The sequence below is a fragment of the Lemur catta genome, chromosome 12 (genome assembly GCF_020740605.2).
Source record: "Lemur catta isolate mLemCat1 chromosome 12, mLemCat1.pri, whole genome shotgun sequence".
Classification (NCBI taxonomy): domain Eukaryota; kingdom Metazoa; phylum Chordata; class Mammalia; order Primates; family Lemuridae; genus Lemur; species Lemur catta.
This window is the reverse complement of record NC_059139.1, coordinates 20,048,122-20,070,520: the sequence shown is the minus strand read 5'-3', so window position 1 is coordinate 20,070,520 and position 22,399 is coordinate 20,048,122. Positions and strand designations below refer to the sequence as shown.

Here is a 22,399-nt window from a genome sequence, read left to right as displayed (position 1 = left end):
TCACAATCCCTGGGGCATCAGTATTTAAATTAAAAATACCAGTGACTCTCATTCATTCTCTCAACAAATATTTTCTGAGTGCCTAATATAAGCCAAGTATTGTTCTAAATGTTGATGATACAACAGTGAACCAAATAGACACCCCCTCTCCAAAAATATACCCTCAAAGTTTTACACTGTCATGGAAAGAAGCAGGCAGAAAAGCAAATCTAGTCAGTAAAAATATGTGATATGGTAAAGAACTGACAACGTGCTAAGGAGAAAATAAAGCTGAATAGAGAAAACACAGGAGGTGCAACTACTGGGTCCTCGGCTTCAGCATTATTAAGAGGGTAGGGAGGAGACAGCCAAGAAATCTGGGAAGGAAAGCTGGTGGGAGCGCAGGGAGGAACACCTGGAGAGTGGGGTGTCCAGACCGCCAAGGTAAGGAGCCCTGCAAGGGTAAGGGATGGGGGCAGGGAATGAACCGTGCATGGCAAATGCTTTGAAGGATCAAGTAAAAGGCTCAGAATTGGTCCCTGGATTTAGCAGATCTGGACACCACAAGGGATCTTGGTAAGAGCAGTTTGTAATGCACAGTGGGGGGAGAACCACTTCTCCAGGGGGTCATGTTCTGGACTCAGCTTCTGGACTTCAAGCTATAAGAATCTAAGGATCTAGCACATAGTAGGTCTCAAATAAATATCTGATTTACTGAATGAATGAATGGGGCTGTACAAGTGTGATATTTTCCAAATAGCTCATGAAATCATCTAAAATGATCAGTGTGTAAAGTGGAAATCTTTCCATTTGGAAAAAAATTTGTTGATTGAAGGATAACTCTTAAGATGCTTTTATCAGAAGGTTCATCTTCCCACACATCCTAAGTCAACCAGCACTGCCTTAGACTTCCTGTATCCATCATTAGGTTACATGTTTGTGAAGGGCAGGACCATTCTAGACTATGGGGATCTTTACAGATTAGCTATAAGTATGACCTGAAGTATAATCCAGGTTCATGTCTCCCACCTAGACATGGTGATCTGACAGTAATTTCATCCATTTAAAAAACCTTCATGAAGGCCGGGCATGGCAGCTCATGCTGGTAATCCTAGCATTCTGGGGTGGGGGGTGAGGTGGGAGGATCGCTTGAGGTCAGGAGTTTGAGATAAGTCTGAGCACAAGCAATACCCCGTCTCTACTAAAAATAAAAAAATTAGCCAGCATCATGGCATGCGCCTGTAGTCACAGCAGCTTGGGAGGCTGAGGCAGGAGGATTGCTGGAGCCCAGGAGTTTGAGGTTGCAGTGAGCTATGATGATGACATGGAACTCTAGCTGGGGTGACAGAGCGAGATTGTCTCAAAAGAAAAATCTTCGTGAAGGATCTACTATGGTTCAGGCACTGTACTAGGTACTTGAGTCACAGCATCAAACAGGATGTAGTCTATAGTCTGTACCTTCCATTCTAGTGTTTCTGACTCACAGCTGATATCAACTGAAGAAACGACCGTGGCTTCACTTCAGACTGCAGTTCACATTCCCAACCAAACCCACGGTTGATGCATCACAGTGTTACAGGGCTGCAGAGTTATTCTGTCCTAGTTGTGTATCTATCAGCAAATCTGCCAAGGCAGAGCTTGGCCAGTTCCAAGTCCCCAACAAGGGTGAGGTTCAGGAGACTCAGTATCTTCTTGAAGCAATGTTTTCTCCATTTTTCCTCCCCCTGGCCCAGAAAACAGTTAAACTACTTGATACAATTGATAATGCAAGGCAATCTGAATTTTATTTATTTCTGTTCCCTACACATAGAATATAAAGTGTAAATATCTTTTCTCTATGTGACACATACTAAATAAATATTAGTGGAGTGAAAAAGAAAAAGGGTTGGTTTGGAGGCAGCGAGTACAAAGGACAAGCACTAGGGGAGAAATAAATGTCCTGTTGAGAGGATAATACTGCCTCCTTCAAATGTTTGCGGAGCTTTCATAGTTTTCAATGGCTTTATGGGAAGCTACCCACCTCCTACCTGCAGGACCACCACTGTTAGCAAAGCTTACACGCTGCATCAAGATGAAGTTGAGAACAGCAGTTGAGAAAGAGTTATAAAAAATAGCAAGTCCACCTCGCCTAGTGCGCAGGTTCCAGCGCAGATTTTAACCAATGGAAATCCAGAAGCACTTCTTGGTCCAACAAATAAGAACTGCGGTGGGCGGCGATATTCCACAGAACAGCACACCCAGTTCCTCCCAGGCTCCACTGTCACTACCCACCTTCGTGTTAGCAGGAACAATGAGCAGCTCCTCTTTGGTTTATGCTAAAAATAAAGGGTACTACCAATGAGTGACACTTTACATGTACAACCCTCGGGCAAAGTTCTGGTTACCATAGCAAACCCCACTCACGGCAGCGGAGGCAAAGCATGATGTATCAAATGGCCAGAGGTCTGCCTTCCTGCAGGCGGGCAGCTGTATTTGCCAGATACACTAATCAGCCACTATAGACCTTTCTATGAATATAAGCCCAACCTACATTTGCAGGTCTTGGCCATTCTTAAAATTACTATTTTTCTGAAATAGTAGTTTTTTTGTCTGATGTTTACTTACCAGGACGCTGATGTAATTCTCAAGACAGAACTTATTTTTAAGAGGAGGTCCGACAACAGGAAAGGAAACAAACAGCTGCTTTCTCACTCTCCCCTGCCTGCAACCCCCGAGCCTCACACCTGGCAAGAACCTGTCCTTTGCCTCTTTTCATAACTGGCTCAAAGCTAATGACCAAGAAATGGACCAATCCGTTAGCAAGACCCAGTGGAGAGGATCTTGCTACCAGCCAATCTGAAAACGGAGTCCGTGTTCTCACCCTAGGGCTCTGTCAACTGGGAAGAGATGTGGAGGCAGAAAAGACCAAACCACAGAAAGGAAAACCAGGAGGAGGAAGACCTCAGAGCTTTTTCTGAATGTGTATAAATTTTGCCTGTGCATACAAGGACTCAACTTGGCCTCTGCCTTTCCTTTAAGGGTTAAAGGAAGAGGGTTTAAACGATCAAATCTCAAGGTGGATCAGAAAAAGCTTTGAGCCTCAAAGTCCCAAAGTGGACAATTCTTAGCTTCTCAAGATGAAGTCCCAGGCCCACTTTTCAGAGAAATAGTACATTGGGAATCTGAGTGAGTATGTTTCTTCCCTGTGAGTTAACAATCTGTGTCCTGGGTTTATGAACAGGAAAATGAATTAGGAAACTCAGAGCTCTGTAGGGGCTGTAGGGATTCTGGGCAGTTCCTGCTTCTCAGAGATTCTGTATGGAATAGCGGCTGGGAACACGGGCTCAGTAGACAGAGAGATCTGGATTCAAATTCTTGCTCCACCTCTTAATAGATATGTAACCTTAAGCAAGTCACTTAACTTTTCTAAGCCTATGTTTCTTCTCTGACAAATAAGAATAATTGGGAGAGGTGCCTGAAATGCTGGAAGTGTTCAACTTGTTCAACAGATATTTATTGTCTACTGTATACCAGACACTGCGGTCAGCACTTGAGATACGCAAACAAGACAAGGTCTTTGCTCTTACAGAATAATGTTTAGACGCAAAAATAAAAAACAAGATGAGATCTTTGCTTTAATGGAGCTGACATTCCAACAGCTGAGGCAGACAATAAATGAGTAAGGCAAGGATTTTATTCCAAACAGGAGTCATATGATAGAGGATCTGGCAGCAGCCATTTTAGATTATATGATCTTGGAGAAGATGTTCCTGTGAAGCTCTAGGGGAAGAAGCTTCCAAACAGAAGAGACCTGATAAGGGACAGAACTTGGTGTGTCCAGACCTGAAAGGATGGCGTGTCGGGGCCCAGGGTGAGGGCAATGAGCAGTGAGAGGAAGTCATGGGAGTGGTGGGTTGGGGCAAGGGGCTTGAATCATATTCAAACGGAAATGAGACATCTCCATTTTTAAGCTGGGGAGTGATATGACCTGATCTGTGTTTTAGAAAGACTCCTCTGGGTTAGGGAGGAGGAGGGATGAATAGGTGGTGCACGGAAGATTTTTAGGACAGTGAAACTAGTCTGTATGATACTATGATACGTGCCATTGCACATTTGTCCAAACCCACAGAATGTACAACACCAAGAGTGAGCCCTAACGCAAACTACAGACTTGGGTGATAATGACGTGTCACTGCAGGTTCATCCATTGTAACAAATGACCCACTCTGGTGAAGGATGTTGATAATGGGGGAGGCTCTACTTGGGTGGAGGCAGGAGGTATATGGGAAATCTCTGTGCTCTCCTCTCACTTTGGCTGTGAGCCTAAACTGCTCTAAAAAAACAAAGTCTTAAAAAAGAAAAAAGACCTCTCTGGCTGCTCAAAGGAGAAAGGACTAGGGGTCAGGAGTGCCCTCAGGAGGCCCACTTAGAAGATGACTGCAGGACGGGTCCCGGGACAAGGCAGCGCTGACTTTCACTAGGGTGACGCCATGGAGGTGGGGCAAAGAGGGCAGACACAGAAGAAGGGCCAACAGGACCTACCCGTGGATTTGGATGCAGGGTGTCAAGAAAAGAGAAGAATGAAGGGTGATTTCTAGATTCAGGGATGAGCATTTGGGTGGATGGTAGTGCCATTTATTGAGATGGGAGGAGGAGGAAAGAACTTACCTCGAAGGAGAAATATCAAGGCTTCCATTTTGTCACGTTAGGTTTGAGACACCTATAACACACCCATATGGAGATGGTAACTAGGCAGTGGGGGCAGTGGAGGTCAAGGCTAAAGACATAAATTTGGAAGGCAATAGCCCATAGATGGTAGGCAAAAAACCTTGAAATAGCTGAGATCTCCCTAAAATAGGCAAAAAAGAGGACCCAAGGTCATGTCCTGGCACAACAGCATAAGACAATGAATATTAGTTGTTATTATTTTCAATACCTTGGGTAGGAGAATGTTGGCCACCTATTGTGATCAGCATCTTTTTATCCATCTATCTACCCACCCATTCTGCCATCCATTCATACCATAAACAATCAGTGAGCATATTTACTGAGGGGCAGTAGGCAAGAGTGGTCCAGAATGCGAGCTCTAGAGCCAGGCTGCCGTATTTAAATTCCAGTTCCACCAACTCTTAGCTGTGTAGCCTTGGAGAATGTGCTTAACCACAGTGCACCACCCTTTCTCCATCTACAAAAGGGGATGTAGTGGGTTGAATGGTGGCTCCCAAAAAGATACGTTCACATTTCAGAACCTGAAAACATGTCCTTAGTTGGCAAAAGTGTTTTTGTGGATGTAATTAAATTAAAAATCTCACATTGGGATCATCCTGGATTCTCTGGGTGTCTGATGACAAATGTCCTTATAAGAAACAAGATAGAGACATGCAGACATGAGAGAAGACATGGACACACAGAAAAGAAGACAGAGGCACAGACTGGAGGGAAGCAGCCACAGGGAACGTCATCAGCTTCCAGTGGCTGGAAGAGGCAAGGAAGGATTCTGCCCTAGAGCTTCCAGAGGGAGCTCGGCCCTGCCAGTGCCTCGATTTTAGACTTCTGACCTTTAGAACTGTGAGAGAATAAGATTCTGTTGTGTTAAGCCACCAAGTTTGTGCTTTAGGAAACTAATATGGGCATAATAACAGTATGGACCTCATTAAGTTATGAGAATTAAATGAGTTACTATGTGTGAAGTGTCTAGAACAGCTGCTAAACAGTGAACATTCAATTTTAATTTTTACCCATGTACTAGGCATTGTCCTGGATCCTGAAGAGCACAGGGAAAAGGCAGTCTTCAGAGATCTTCCCAGTAAAGATGGTGCCCATGAAGCAGAGCAGGGGAGGGACCAGAAGGCGGGAAGGGTACACAGGTGCCACGTGTGTCTCCCAGGTGCCAAAGACACTGACCACTGCTGTGCCACGGCAGTTACCAATAGAGAAATCAACAAGCCTTCCATCTGCTGGGGTCTTCAAAGATGAGTAGTAGGTCCAGGGAGAGGTTAACATGATCCTTTCCAGTACCTTCCTCTCGTCAAGCCAACTCACCGCCTGCTCTCTCTTGAGAATCCACGCTGATGAGGACGCTCGGAGCACATTTTCTGGGGACAGCTGTCTCTTCTTTTAGTCTAATGATGTTGGGAATACGGTGACCAGGGCGGGGGTAGGAGTGGAGAGTGGGCAGCGGCTAACTGGAGGGAAGCTACACCAATTTTGTGTGCTGAGTAATTTTGTAATAACATTTGCATGGCTGCTTCAGCCTTGGAAGTGAATTTTCTTCACCAGGAGACCCATATAGCACAATCTAGTTTTACCCAAATCTCTATAAAATACACTGTGCCAAAAAGTGTGTGTGGGGAGGAGGATCGAACTGAAACACAGCCGAAATCAGACATTTTGTAAGTGTCCATTGGCCAACACACAAAAATGTCAAGAGTTTATTGACATCTTGCTTTATTAAACTTGGCTCCATTCTCATCTTCTTAGGTGCAGAAAAAAAAATGTTCGAAGACTAGAAGAGAGTTTGTGATTACGTTTGATCACCTGTATGCAAACATAAGCAGCATCAAGAAGACACTTCTAGTGGCCAAGTCACTGAAACTCCTCAGGGGTGAGCGGCATTAGGGGGTTCAAACTTGTACACACCAACCCAAGGTATTACAGCTAACCCAAAATATACTTGCCTCTCTACTCCCCAGAAACTTCCGGAGTATTAAAATTACAGTAGCATCCCAGGATGTGTAAACAAGACAAGCCAGGTTCACCTTAGACAGGCATGGGGAAAGTGCCAGCCTTTGGTGAAAGGGACAAAGGAGTAGGTGTTGACTCTGTCTCCCACTAAGTATCCCGAGATCTCCCTAGGAGTGACCACAGCAAGAGGGGACCCAGGAGCACAAAGTTCCCTGGCACCTGCTCTCTTCCCACCAGCTGCCTCTGGATGCCGGTGGCTTCCCCTGCAGGGCAGCCCAGTTCCCCACCCCCTCCACCTCTACTGAGTACATCGTGATGTGATCCAAAATTACTGTCTCCCCCACCCTCCTCCTAGCACAACTCTTATCACTGCCTCATAGGAATCCTATCCTGCATTGTCTGAGTGCCGTCTTTATTTTTAGCAAAGCAGGATGATCTCTCTCCTGAGGCCAGGACAACAGGGTGTGTGTGTTAACTTGGATGATTTGGTTGAGCTAGCAGAGTTAAAGTCTAGTGCTTACAAAGCCAAGTACTAGAGGTGTCCAAGCACTGATAAAAAACAAGGCCAGGAGTGGCTCCTCTCAAACCTGTTTCCTCTCCTGCTAAAACACACCTCAAAGAACCCAGTCTGGGGCCTCGTTCTGTTAAGGGCCAAACATACCTTGGAAGCCCCTCCTCAGAAGCTGTTAAAACACCACAGATCCTTATCTGGAATGAGTTAAATTTATTTCACCCTGAAGGCAAGAGATTGGATAATGCCCTTTCAAGGACTTTCAGATCCTTCCAAATTTGTGATTTTTTTTTTTTTAATCCTCCTGTGGATATCTAGGCATTTCAGGCTGCTTCTGACAATGATACTTCCCTATCTGCTTGCTATTATTTCAACCAGAGCTTGCAACAATCTTGTGTGCAAATTAATCCTCTTTGCTGTGAAGTCAGTGCCCCAATGCTGCTTCTCCAAAACCTCTTCACGTGTCCTGGAGGGCTTGATGAGCCACAGAAACACTTTATAACCTAAAAACAAATAATCCAAGAATAACTTCATCGGCCAGATGTTCAATGCTATCTGGTTTCATTCGATGGCTTCATAAAGAGAGTTAAGAATCTTAAGTTTTTGATTTTCTGCAAGTGAATACTCAGTCATTGTTCATTCAGAAGGTATTCCTGTAGGTAACTCATGCGTGGAGCAGCACATGCATGGGGCAGCCAGGATCTCGCAGGATGGGGACTGTTTCCTGGCCCCATCGAGAGTATGAGGTGGATAAGATGCTACTGGCATCCAAGAGAGGCCACGGCCAGGGGCAGGCCTCTTCCTGGAGTTGGAGAGACTTAAAAAGACAAATGTGTCTTCTCTGCACTTAGTGCCTTAGCAAGCCATCTCTTGGCTCCGGCTCCTTATCAGACCACAAAGAACCTCTCCCACTATTGGGTTTTCAAACCGGAAATGCTCCCAGTGTTTTCTTGAACGCATTTGTAAATAGAGTGGCAGAACTCTTCAGCTTTCAGACAGATTAAATCAGACAACCTACCTGGCTTCAAATCCCCATTCTCCCCAGAACCAATGGAAAATGCATTCTTTCCCAATTCCATCTTTTTTCTATTTCTAGAATATATATTATGAGATCAAGAGCTTCAAATTTTTAAATGCCATAAAAAGATCTATCATTTTCTATGTAATCTATGCATATGTCCAAAGGACAACATAATCTATACATAGACCATCCAGGTGGAAAATAAAGAATAATTTGAGAAAAATTTCCAAATGATTCTATACTTCTATTTCCTTAAAAAAATTCTTTGCATTTCCCCCCAATTTCATTTAATTTAGCACCTATCCACTGAGTGTTTAGTAAATCCATTTAAGGGCTCTTTTTCTTTCCCTCTTCACTAATACATGAGAATATTTAGTTAATCTTTCCAAGTATAATCAAAGACTCATTAATAAAACCAAAGAGGATTGCAGATCTTTAATTCTTCCTTGCCCACCTGCACCTTTGCCAATACCGTTGCCATTGAAAGACAACAGTTTCCCAAGCAAGCAACTGTACACTGTGACTCTAGCTCCTGTTGTCTAATGGGGCAAGTTCTCTGCTTTTCTGGGCCTCAGCTTCCTCAAATGCAGGAATTAGCAAGTATGAATGATGGTCCCCTTCCCAACTACAGAGGACAGGGGAGCCCAGTCAGGCTCTCCCTGCTTTGCACCCAGCAAAAGGGTGTTTGCATAAGAAATACAGATGTAGCCACTGCAACAAGCCAACAGATGAAAAGATAGACATTGTGAAAGATTCATTAGGGTGTGAACAGGGAGACCAAACTGCTCAGAGAAGTCCAGCGCTTTTTATCCAAAGCTGAAGGAAAGCTTTGGACCAGTCTGCTAAAAAGTCCTACCTTCTCCATTCAACCGGGCCCTCCCTGACTTTGGTGAGAGGGTTATGCATTTCTCAACACACTATTCAAAAAGACCAACTATGCACCAGGCCCTGTCATTGAGGGACTTACATACACACCTCAGTACCTCTTCTCCTAAGAATGACCTGTGAAGTAGCTATTATGGCAATTTTACACATGAGCAAATGGAGGCTCCGATCGAATGATCTGGCAAGCAAGACGTTCTCTGCACTGCCAGGATTCCAGCCAAAGTCTCGGAGCCCAACTCAGGAATCCTTCCTTTCCCTCCCAGCTGCCTGAGCCGGTGCCAGACGCTGGCTTGGCCTCCACAGGGAGGCAGTAGCACTGCAGTCCCTTTCCCCAACCCTCCAGCCACACCCCGTGTCCCTGGTTCATGGCAGAAGCCTCTCTGCTTTCCTCTTCCAAGCGTCTCACCCAACCTCCACTTCCCTCCTGCCTTCCAGGAAAGGCAAAGGCCAGCTTTTTCCTTTCCCTGAACTTGCCCTTGATTGTCTCTGGTCTCTTCCCTCCCCACCCCCTACCTTGGTCAGTGGCCTTTTCCTATCACTCTACTGAGACAGTCCTGCCCCTTCGCCTGTCCGCCCGCCCCCCTCAGGGGCTTGCCAGCCCAGCTCGTCCCACCCCTGAAACACAACTCTGACCTTGGCATCCTGCTTGGTACTGTGGGGACACTTCTAAGGGCAGAAGAAAGAGGTTAAAAACTGTTGAGTCTCCAAGTCTGTCCTCTTAAAGAGATTTACCTCTTTTGGGATTTGGTCCTGACCTACTGCAGGTTCATCATCTTCGGAATTTTTCCCCTGCACTTGGTGCAATAGGAGGGACCTGGGGCCACCTTCCAACAGAGATGCCCCCACCACCATGGTCTGAGTCCCTCAGGCCCCCATGATCTAAGCCATGGGAGTATCCATCGCTCTGTGTTACCTTGCCCAGCCCACCAGACAAGTCCCAGAGACACAAGGCCAGGGCAGCATGGTGAGTGAGCTAACAGGGCCATGCAGGGGCAGACGGATGGTCAAACAAGGACTGTTCAACGTGTCTTGGCAGAGAGCAGCAGAGAGTTCACAGAGGAGGCCCTTGAGCTATATCTGGAAGAATAAGAAGCAGTTCATCAGGGGACTTGAGGAGAAAGCATATTCCAGGAGCCCACTCTACCAATGCCACCCAACAGCGAGCAAGGCAGGTCAGAAGGTCTACACCTCACACGTGTGTGTGTGTGTGTGTGTGTGTGTGTGTGTGTGTGTGTGTTGGGAGACACAGCAAGAGAAAAGTTTCAAGGGCACATAGATTTGAAATTTATCCCACAGATCCTGGGAGCTCCTGATGGGTTTTACAAGGAGAAGTAATCAATAGACCTCAGCCACTGATTAGATGTGGAAGGAGTGAGAAAGAGAAGTCGAGACGGATTTCTCCAGGTTTCTGGTTTGTCGAATGTTAAAACTCCAAACTGCCTGTTTCAGTCCACTGCACACTCATGCTCATAACCTGCGGGTGATCTTTGTTTCTCCAAAGAACTCCTAATCCAACCAATGCCCACACCTCAAGTCCATGTCTGCTGAGTCTTTTTCTTCCTAGCCTGCTGCCACCAGTTCAGACCTCATTACCTCTCCCCACCATCTTATTACAGCAGCCTTCTCACCAGAGTCCTCCCCTCTCACCAATCTCAATTCTTTCTGTAAGAGATCAGATTAATCACCCTGAAGCACATATCTGATTATAACAATCCCTCGCTCAAAAATCCCACACATCTCCCCACCATCTGGAGAACTAAGCTTGTCTGAGTCCTCAGTTAAGCCTCTTCTCCCATCCTACCCCTAAGGCCCACATCCTAACCCAGGATCAATCTCTCAGCATGCCTGTCTTCTACCTAGGACCCCTCCACAAAGCCTGTCAGATCCCTGCAATCAAAAGTGGCCTCTTTCTTCTCCATACTCCCAAAATGTTTTATTTGGACCACTCTTCAGGTGCTTTATCCATTCAATTATCCCTTCATTCCTTCATCCAATAAACATAGGGTGCCTACTGGATGCCTCATGTGCACTGGTTTGCCTCAGAGCTCTCCCCAGACTTCTCTCACTTCTCCTGCTAGGTGGAAACTGACAAACTGAAAGCAGGGAGGGCACCTCTATCGTCTGTGCGCATCCCCTGAAACCCCTAAGCCTCCCCCCGCAGCCTCCAGCACAGCAAACCACAGGTACTCCAAAAATAAAATGATTGAAATGAATAGAGAAATTTTCATAAGTTTCCTTAAATAGTAAACTGCCATAAAGTGCATACAAAATCAATTTTGATGATAGATTTAAAGCATAATTCAATATTTTTCCAGGAGCATATTAACTATGTCAAGGGAGGTGCATTTATGGACTTCACCTGGTTCTGATCATTCCTCTCCCAGCATCTGCCACCCCCTGCTCTTACACCTACCCCGCACCGCACACTCACACCGCTACACTGTTGTTATAGGAGCAGCAGCTCTTGGCCCATCCTAATGGAAGAAGGAACTGATGGAGCCAGAACCACCCCCCACAGCCAGGGGTGTGTTCTGAGACATTCCGCCCTCACACGCAGCACTCCCACATCACACCTGCCAACCTGTACCTACTTGACCCCCACCCAGAAGTCACACACCAGAAAAGCTGGCCCAGAAGAAATATCAGACCCTTAAAGCTCAAGCCTAGAGCAAGCTGAGTGTGGGAGACCCCCCTGGGGAAGGAGCCCCAACGGTCCAGGACGGCTCTTTGCAAGGATAGACCACGGCATCCCTGTCTGCAGCCACTCAGCCACCATTTCCAATAGTTTCATTAGGATTTGTCAGGGAAACATATCCACTCAAGGGACCCCACCTCTGTGGGAGGCATGAGGCTGGGCCAGCTGCAGGGGACAGACTCAGACTCAGCTCCACCCCCCAACACTGCTCAACCTCCAGTCCCAGCACAGGTCTGGAGCTCTGGAATGCCCTCGTGCCTGCCATTCCAGTCTCTGTGACCAGCCCATGCCAGACCTCTGCTCTTCACACTCCAGTGTCCCTTATCAAGGTCTCTGCACGGATCAGGGCTGCTGAGGACAGGCTTCTGGCAAACTCCTCCCAGGGGTCCTGGACCTTCCCCGTGCTCAATTCAGCATTGTGCTTTAATGGATTTTCCAAGTAGCAGGGAAGACCAGCAGCCCAAAGATTTAAAACGCAAACGCAAACCAGAGAGAGGGAGAGAGGGAAGGAGAGAGGGAGGGAGAGAGGGACGGAACCAGGCTTTAGGAGAAACTCGACTAAAGGAAGAGCAGGATGTCCCTGTCAGTACATTCCCCACTGCCTGGCAGATGCCAGTGACCACCCCTAAGATGCCCTTGCTCCTCGCGCGCCCCCACCACTCCCTCGCCCCGCGCGTCTCTTCCCGGGCCAGGGAGGGGGTGAAAAATGAAGTGCCAGGGAGGATGGTCCCCAAGACAGTGCCTGAGGCCGCATTACCTGACTACCTCCGATTCTGGCGGAGGAGGGGACAAGAAGATAGGGAATCGGACGCGCAGCCGGGCAGGGGCTCCCGGCCCTGTCCTGAGTGTCCCCAGCAGCGTGTCCCCAGCTGTCTCGCCATCCCGGTCCGGTTCTGTCCGGCCCTCCACCCTCCACCGCGCCCGCCCGGCCCCAGGCCGGCTGCGTGAGGAGTTTGCGCCGCCCCACAGGGGACCGGGTTCCGCGCCCCTGCTCATCGCCTTGCCGGGGCTGGGATTCCCACACCGGGATTTGTCACTAAACTTTCCCGGGCACACACGGCTTCGTGGGTGCCAAGCCTCCCCACCTCCTCTGCCCACCCAAAGCCCCACGTCCTGGGCTGCGGCGGGACGGTTGCTTCACCTGCTCGCGGTTGGGCTGAGGCTCCTGCTGCTCCTCCGGCGTCCGAACCCAGGCGCCGCCCGGCGGGTCCCCGCGCAGCTGCCGCCACCGCGGCCACCGCCGGTGCCACCGCCGCGCCTGCCGGAGCTGCAGCGCCGCGGTCCGCCCGCAGCCGCAGAAGGCGCGATCCCGGCGCCTTTGGCTCGGCCTGCGGCCCCTGGGGTACCTGCAGCCCCTCGGGCGCCTGCAGCCACCGCCCCGCCGCGTCCCCGAGCCCGCGGCCGGCACGCACCGGAGCTGGGAGCCTGCTCCTCGCAGCGCAGCGCCGGGGATCCGCCGAGCCTCCAGGATGGGCGGGGATTCCCTCCCTCCGGTCGATTCGAGGGGCGGGAGCTCCCTTCCTGGAGTGACAGGGACGGGGGGCGGGGATTCCCCTGCGGGAATAACGAGGTGGGCGGGTGTTTCCCCGAGCGAGCCCCCACCGCGGGCAAGGCGTCTCTCCGTGAACCTGGAGTCCCGGTGCGCCCGCTTCGGAAACGCGGGGATCCTGGGAGGAACGCGTCGAGAAGGCGGCAGCTCAGAACCTCCATACGGGCGGGGCTTGGGGCGCCATCTAGGTGGAGGACTGCGAGCTGGGGGACTGGAAGTTGCCTTTGCCTAGCACTTCACATAGCATGAAGAAAATTGTCAATTGCCTTATCAAAGAATGGTGTGGAGCGGCCAAAGGAGATGCGAGAAGAGCTAACCGCCCCACCCCCACCCCAGCCACCCTGGCCTCTCTGGTCCTTGGGATACCAAAGTTAATTTAGCACTGGTATGTGAATTTAGGGGAGAGAGGACCTCTTGGCACCTGAGAGCTGCTTAATTCCCCAGCTAAGCCCCTAAGCGAAGTCCCATGGCCCTGGGGGGGGGGCGGGGGTTGGTCCTGTGAGCTCTGGCCGGGAGCTGCTGCCAGTGGACTGTGAGAGCTAATGCCAATCGCCCTCGGCCCAAGGCCAGGTCACTCGAGGAACAGGAGCCTCAGGTTTCTCGGATTCTTCATTCCCGTGAATTTTCAGGAAGGCCTTCAAATATTTTTGGTTCTTTTTTTTTTGTCATCCTTGTCACTCTGCCTACCACAGGGAGAGGATGATAAGAACATAATAGGGAAACTGCACAGCTCTGCAAATTAAGCTCGCTTAAGAGGAAAAAGCTGGTCTTTTTCAAGTGCTAGCAGATAAGAGTAAAAACATACAAAAAATTTACAAAACCTGGGATAATGAATAGTTGAATAATGCTTTTGACATTTTCTGCAGAGCAGTAATTGGAAATCTTTGCTTTGGAGGGGATGAGTATGGGGCAGGGCAAGGACCTGCTGCAGCTCTGGCCAGCAAGGCAATAAGCTTTGGTCTCCTGGAAGAGCAGACAGACATAAATCACCTGCACAAACTCAACAGAGCTGCCCCAAGGCATTTCAAGATGGTATTTTCTGCAGGCATTTGGGTGGGGCAGTACTTGATTTCAGCTGTTCTTCAGCTTTTATAATTACCAGGCCATTGAGATCAATCCCTGCACAAATCCAACCGTCATGTGTTAATTACAAACTGCAATCGCAGGCACTCAGAGCTGCTCTTCCTATCTGTAAGAAGGATTGCTGGAAAGACCAGCAGCAACACAACTATTCAGCACAGCCCTTACGAAATGCTCAATGAAATGGTAACTATTACCTAGAAAACTATCATTGGGACATCACAAAAAATTTACAGATGAATTTATCACTCCATCCCCAACCTTTTCATGCTAGTCATGTACTCCCAACCCGTAAATTGTGTTTCCTCTGCCAGAATGACATTCTCACTCTCCTGTGTCTGCTGAAATCCCAGAGAGTTAAACGTCACCTCTTCTGGGAAGGTTTCTCTGATTATCAGAACCAACATCAAGTTTCTTCTCTTTCGTTAATTGCACTTTATGCAAATTGCTTATATACCTTGTCAGGTGTATTAAGTTACAGGAATCATAGTGTTCCTTCTAACCTGTGAGTTCCTGGAGGTAAGAGAACCTAAATCTTATTATGTGTATTCCCAAAGCCAAGGGTGGCATCATGTCCAACCTGAAAGCCACTCGATAAATATTTGCTGAATTGAAATGAATTGTCAAGTGTATATATATATATATATATATATATATTTATGTATAAGTATAATATATGCAGATATAATATTTTATCATCTGTCTCCTTTGGACATAGCCCTGCTGACCTGCTTTAAATATTTCATTTCCATTACTTTTCATCTGATATTTTCCAGATATTTTTGGCAAGTTCTTGCTTGCTAATAATAGGTCAACTCACAAGAGGTCAATCAAATGCATGGACATTTTGTTTTGCCCTTGCAGTCTTGTCAATTTGGAAAGCTGACAACTGAGAGCATTTATTTTCCAGTGTTTAAAGATCAAAATGTAAATCCTTTCAGCCCCCTTGTTAAATATTTAGTCACAGATTAGTATTTCTATCCAAGTCACCATTTTAATTTGGTGCTCATAACATTTGTGATGTGGAGGCTGTATATAGACAATCTAGGACTTAAGAGCAAGGGAAGATTAAAATGATGAAAAGAAAAAATATATTAATATTATCCTGGTCTACAATACATCAGTGATAGGTAAAAGAATGTAGTGTGCTTTAGGCGAGTCCAAGTAGAGTCTGACAAACATGCAGTGGCATTTGGTTTACCTCTGAGCATTCTCCCTCTATGAAGAAGAATCTGCCCAACAGGCAGCTGGAACTAAAACTGGAAGTTTCATCGCCAACTCTTGAAAAGACTGCTTTCCATCTTTCCTCCTCAGCTGCTCTTCCAAGTAAGTTTCCAGGGAGGAGAGATCAGGAGCCTTAGTCAACAACTGGCTCAATTCCCTTTCTCCTCCCAGCCTCTGTGGGTTCATTTTATCTCCAAAACAGATTCTAGCTTCCTGTTTACCTAGCTAATTACCCTCCTTTCTTTTTTCTGCAAATTCCTCACCACTAAATCTTGCATTCACAACCTCACGTTGGAATAAGCCCTCCCCTGGCCAAGGAAGGACTTAAAAAGAGTCATTGAATAACAATGACGGTAAAACATTAAATCAGTGGATCCCAATCTGTACTGTGCTTAAGGAGTCCCAGGAGCTTTGAAAATTCAGATACCCCAGCATTACCCCCTGCGATGATCATACACTGTATCTGTAGGGGGACCCCTGGATGCCACTTAGCCAGAACCCCCACCCCCATTGCAATTTGGGTGGCCCACAGAGCATCCATCCTTGGAGAAACACTAAAATAGAGTGACTTTAAAAATGAGAGGGCACCTAAGTCCACATTCCAGTATTTGCTCATAGTGATAGATTTTATTTTAAACCTTGATGAAAATATAATATTTATTCTGCCTCAGACCAAATCTTTTATTAGCCAATACACAAAAAGAACCTGCATTTGATGCATCTTGTTTTAAAATATATGTTTAAAGGAAAGATTTAAGTATTTTTCATCCTATGGATATTGAAAATGATGTTTCATTGTATCCCCAGATATGACATTGGATTTTATGCAAATGTGTCTTGTTGTTTCCAGTGTCAGGTAATATTAATATTACTGCACATTGTGATTTGTGGTTTTTCAACTGATTTCCTCCTTACAGAATACACTCTCTCTCCTATTTAAGTGGCTAAGCCAACCCATTATTTTATATCTTTGATCCTCAGCCTTCCATTTATACTATGGAAGCAGTGGTTGCCAGGGTAATTTTTTTATATAATTTTTGGCAGAAAAAATGGATTATATACTAGCAAGTACAGACCAGCTATTACCTTCACAATTTATATAGATGATTCAGTCATTCTGTAAAAGGGTAAAAGAGTATAGTATGAGTCCAAGTACATTCTCATGGACTGCAGTGGCATTTGATTTACCTCTGAATTTACTTGTTCGACACACTTAGGGCAGCAGCAAATCAAGGCCACTAAAAAAAAGAGAAAGAGAGAGATTTAGTTCTGATTAGCATAACCAGTACTCTACAATCAGCATATCTAAAAAGAATCTATTTTAGTTACAAATAGTTTTATACTTGGCCTTTGTCTTTATTTTGATTGACACAAGAGACAGGACCTGGAAGTAAGCCTTCTTGGGACTTCTGGCTTCTGTCACATTGGCCCAGTTGTGCCCCCTGGAATTTGGGAAGCTTGGGTGCTCCCCTATTCCCTGTTCTCACATTGGATCGTTGCAATTCAGTCAAATCACTGTGTATCCAAACTTGTAGACTGCAGGATTTAGGTAAGCTATTTGCACGACACATTCTCATCCCTAACTCCTATCTCCCCAGCTAATGATTCTTATTCTGTTCTGCAACTATTCATGAAAAAGCATCATTTTAATTCCATCAGATGCTATTTTTACTCCTTCAGCAGATATTTCTACTTCCAGATATCTTCATTGAATAATCTCCAAAAAAGTAATTGTAAAAATAAATATATTTCTTGTCTATTCTGTTTTCTTTATTTTTTTAAAATTTTACTTCTTCACTCCTCTTTGTCTCTTTTTGCCTATCTTAGCACCTGCCTTTACTGTACAGCTAACATGAAAATGAACACAAAAGCTAAATGACACCCAGCCCAAAAATGCAACACAGAGCAGGCACTGTGTTCTGTGACCAATCAGGATAACACAGTAAAGTGAGAGTAACCTCGGGCAAGTTTCTCTAAAATGGGGATAATAATATTTACCTCTAAAGCTCTCATTAGGATCTTGAGTCCCCAATGAGAACATAGATGTGAAAGTACTTTGACAAAATTTAAAGCTCTCCTCAAATGAGAGAACATGAGAGCAACAGCTCTTTGAATGACTATTTCAGTTTGTCATAAAATGTACATGAAGAAGATAGTTTACATTTCATCCCAATGTACAGCAAGAATCACCAAGAGAGGTTGATAAGGCCATTGATATATCATCATTCATGACTTATTTGCATGTTGTATGAACTAGTGAGCCAAACATAAGAAATGCATTTTGCATCTCTGTTGCATTCAGAGAAGTCCAAAGAAAGCAGACGCTTGGGGAAAATGCTAAAGCAGACTTGAAAAAGCCAGATTTGGTGAAAACAAAATTATTGTCTATTTAAAGATATATAAGAACTTTTTTTATTTCAACCAATGCTGACAGCCACCTCCTTCTCTCTGATTGCCCAGCAGAGTGGTTTCCCAGGTCGGCTGCTTCTTGAAGAACCCGGAGAATAGTGCTCTTGGCTGGCCTTTATGTAAGTCACGGGGTTCCCTCTCATTTCTGGTTAATAGAATGCCACTAAAAAATGTTTAAGTGCCCATTTTCTCCATTTTTAAAATTCTTTTGTGAATCCAGGGAGAAGTGAATCATCTTTTCTGCTTTACTATGTACTTCTCAACCAAACAAATAACCCAGACTGCTTTTAAATAATTTCCTATTGTAATTAAGCTAATCAGAACACCTGGAAATGAAGAAGGAAGAAATAAAAGGATGAAGGCCACCCAGGAGATGACAAGATCTCAGATTCCTAGAGCCCAAAGCAGACATTTTAGGAATCTGTTTGCCCAGCTTGGTTCTGTGAGTTGCCTAAGAAGCACTCTTGATGGGGACAGAGCATGTTCTTTGCAAAGGTAGTAAAGAAACACCCTGTAGGATCAAGGAACCTCTCTGCTCACCATTTTGGCAATGCTAATTCTTTGTATTGCATAATATATAGTGCCTGCTTTTCACAATCAAAATGCTGTGTCTCAGGACTATGACCGACTTCAAGGACTGATGTCATTCTTTTTCCCTGCCATTGAAAGGTGCACACATATCTCTGTTTTATGCCCTCATAGAGGAAATATTCTCAGTGAAGGCAGCAAACTTATAAATTAATTCCTTATGATAAATTCCAAATGCTCCTCAAAGAATGATGTTTTTTCTTATTAAAGTCTTTTGAGATGTGTACTATCAGTCAAAAATATCATGGGGCTTATCAATATTGTATCTCCACATGAATCTGCAAGAAAGTGCTTTTAGAGATCAAAAGAGTTCACGGAAAATGCAGTAACATGGAATGCCATATAGCAAAAAAGTTTCCCAAACTTTGCTTCATTGTAGGCACTTAAATATTTATTTCTAACAAGAACTCACAGTCTGCTCCACAACCGAATCTGTTTTTCCCTCTGGAATTGTTAATGGACAAACCTTTATCCAAAATCAAAGTGAATAGTCCTATAGACACAACTTCATATTAGAGTTCTCTGCTGCATCAGAGTTAGGGGGAGGCAAGAGAGGTGTGAGGGCACAAAATTTAAGGAGGCACAGCCCCGAGAACAGGTGCGCAACACTGAGCATGAGTGCCTCCTTAGCTGTTTTTTTTTTTTACTGATATATCATAGTTGTACATATTTTGGGGATCCATGTGATATTTTGATACATGTATACAATGTTTAATGATCAAGGTAATTGGAATATCCATCACCTCAAACATTTACCTTTGTGTTGGGAACATTACAATTCTTCTAGTTATTTTGAAATATGCAATAAATTACTGTTGACTGTAATTTCCCTCTGCACTATTGAATACTAGAACTTATTCCTTCTAACTGTCTTCCTTAAATTTTGCCCTAGATGCCTCTCTCACGTCACCCTTGCCCTGGCGCTGGTTCTCAGAGCACACAGGATGCAGAAGGTCCTGAAACGTCTGGACAATAATCAGCATTGGAAGTGTAGCAATAGTGATTAACAGCGCAAATGTTAGAGACAGTCTAGGCTTTGCCAGTGACTATGGGGTTGACCTTGGGCAAGCTGGTCCGGACACCAAGCCCCATGGTGCAATGCTGCGGCTCCCTGCCCTGCCCGGCTCCCTCATTCCCTCATGATGTCCACCTACTGACCACACATGCACGCCTGGCACAACTGTCAACACTTCACAGACGATTAGCAGAGGCAGGTCTGGCAACACCTTATCCACACTTTCTATTTTCTGCACCTCAACTGAATCCCAGTAGGCTGAGCATTCAGTGGCCTCTGGGAGACACTGGAGACACGAATGATAGTGCCTTCTTGCCTATTTTATTGGTCTGTGCCTGCCGTAAGCCTGCCACTTGCCGTGCTCTCGTCCCCAAAATACTGTCTTGACCCTGAGGCAGTTTTCTCTCCCACACTGCTTCCAAAATGACTGGATCACCTAGCACTCCCTCTCCATAATCAACGAGTCTCCCCATTTCCCCAACCTCCTCTCTGGACATTCCTTCCCATCTCCAGACTTTGACCCTCCACTGAAGACACAGCTTCCCTTGCAGCTCTCTCTAGTGGAGTCTGTTTATTTGGTCACAACACACGTTATCATGTAACTCAAGGTCAGGAGTGGTGTGAGAGACTCCCATGCTTATGTTCTATGGCATCGTTTCCATCACTGTCTGATCCAAACTCTCTTTGCCTTGGTTGCACCGACTTGGAGCACTCCAGTCTAGGATAAAGTCTGCCCTTCCCTGGGCTTGTACCTATTAGTACTGAAGCACTGATGGAAAAAATTATGTATCTGGGTAGGTGGTGAATTCCTAGTCGCCCATCTTGACTGGCTCTCAACAGTACCCAGTAACTATTTCTCTAGTCAATCCACTCTCCTGTTGCCACAAGAAGTATTTGAAACCTTCTCCACTATGCTCAAATTCCTGACTCCTCTTGCCCTATCCTTGTCTTACCCTCTTTTTATCTGATGAATTAATTTCTTAATTCCCAGATAAAATAAAGGTTATGAGATGGAAGCTCTTTAACATCCTACCTCCAGGTTAATAGGTCTTTCCTGGATTAGTGACAACCTCCCTCTTCCTTCTTGGAGGTGGCATCTCTGCACTTGGATATCCCACATTTCCTCAAAATACTGAAACACAAACTGAATTCATGATCTTTTCCCCCAAGCTTGTCCTCTCTTGTTAGCCATCCCAGTAAACAGAACCACAGAACCCTAATACTCCCAGCTGTCCAAACCAAACTCTCAGTGGCCCTCACTGGATATGAGGATGTCCAAAAAGGACGTCCTATCAATTCTTGCTCAAGTGCAAGTGACTTTGACAGTGACTCTGCCTCTCTACCCAAGGTCATAGCTTCTACTAAGAGGCCTCTCTAATCTGCCACTCTCATGGGGCCCTCTCTCTGCAGGTACTCCTTCCTCTTGTTTGTTGTAGCTTGGGATACTTACTGCTCCCCGCTCTTGCTAACTCTGGTATGCCTCATTATCCCTTTTGGTTTCCCTTAACTTGTCCACACCTTTATCAGTTTAAACTCTGCTCAATCATTCCTGCTTGAGTGTGCTGTCTGTTCTCCGATAGGACCCTGACTCATACAATTCCATTGCCTAAATAAAGTGGTCAGTTTGACCACTCTGGTCCAAGCTACCTTCCTCTTTTATCTACAGCAGAGGATGGCAAACAAGTTGTTGGTTTTTTTTTTTTATTTTTATTTCAAAACAAAGCCTTTTTTATGGCAAGCAAGTTTTATTGGAATGTAGCTACGCTCATTCACTTATGGATGCTTGCACTACAAGAGCAGAATTGAGTAGTTGCAACAGAGACCATATGGCCCACAAAACTGAAAATATTCACTATCTGGTCCTTTACAAAAAAGTTTGTCTATCGGACCCTTGATCCATTCCTCTTTTAAGAACCTCCAAAGTGCACCCCTGTACCAAGCCTCGCACTCTGTTCCTTGGAGCCCTTCAAAGCACAAAGATCACACTTGGGATAAAATGCAGCATCCCCAGCCCGGCCTATGTGGCCTGTGTGATTGGTCCTGTCCACTCCCCACTGTCACCTCACACACTCCACCCCTTGCTCACCAAACCCAGCAGTGCCCTTCTATTCCTCCGATGCTCTACGCTCTCCCATTCCACAGAATTGGGAAAATCTTGTTTCCTTTGTTTTCGAGTCTCTTTTTTCTCCCTTAACTTGCCTCTCATCCAATTCCTACTTATTCTTCAGGACACCACTTACATCTCATTGCCTCTAGGAAGCCTTCTCCTTCTCCCAGATTAGGTTAGGTGCCCTCTTCTACGGCACTGTGTACTTTTGCTTTAAAACTTTTATCTCAACTGCTCTTTGTGAAATTATTTGTTTAATATTTGCTGTTTTAGTTAGACTGCAGGCTTCATGATAGAAAATCTTTGTTTATCTGGTTCAGAAAAGTAATCTTCAGTACCCGACAGAGTGCCTGGCACACAAGAGATACTCAGAAAATATTTGTTGAATAAATAGGTGATTAGCAATAACATTATAAGGTTGTGGTGAGGATAATGGGGGGAAATATACACATACCGTGTAGTTGATTACCTGGTACTGACAAAGGTGAGATAACATTTATATTTTTAATTTTGATGATGATGATGATGCTCTTACTTTGAATTACTTCCAGATGTCTTGATTTGGCAAAAAAGAGAGTACATAAAAAGCATTTTATTCTTGTAACATGTATTCTTCTGTTTGGCTTTCTATAATAAGCATATCTAGCTTTTTGTAGTGTGAGACCTTTAAAAA

The 22,399-nt window shown here is 45.5% G+C and overlaps 1 protein-coding gene across 1 annotated transcript in view; it reads right to left on the bottom strand.

Annotated features, from left to right (window-relative positions):
* Nucleotides 1-12,958, bottom strand: part of LOC123648489 (PDZ domain-containing protein 2-like) — a 121,358-nt gene extending 108,400 nt beyond the window's left edge. Inside the window, exon 1 of the mRNA XM_045566331.1 lies at nt 12,896-12,958. The gene's annotated coding sequence lies outside the window, so the exon portion shown is untranslated. The remainder of the gene's footprint in view (nt 1-12,895) is intronic.
* Nucleotides 12,959-22,399: the final 9,441 nt, after the last annotated feature.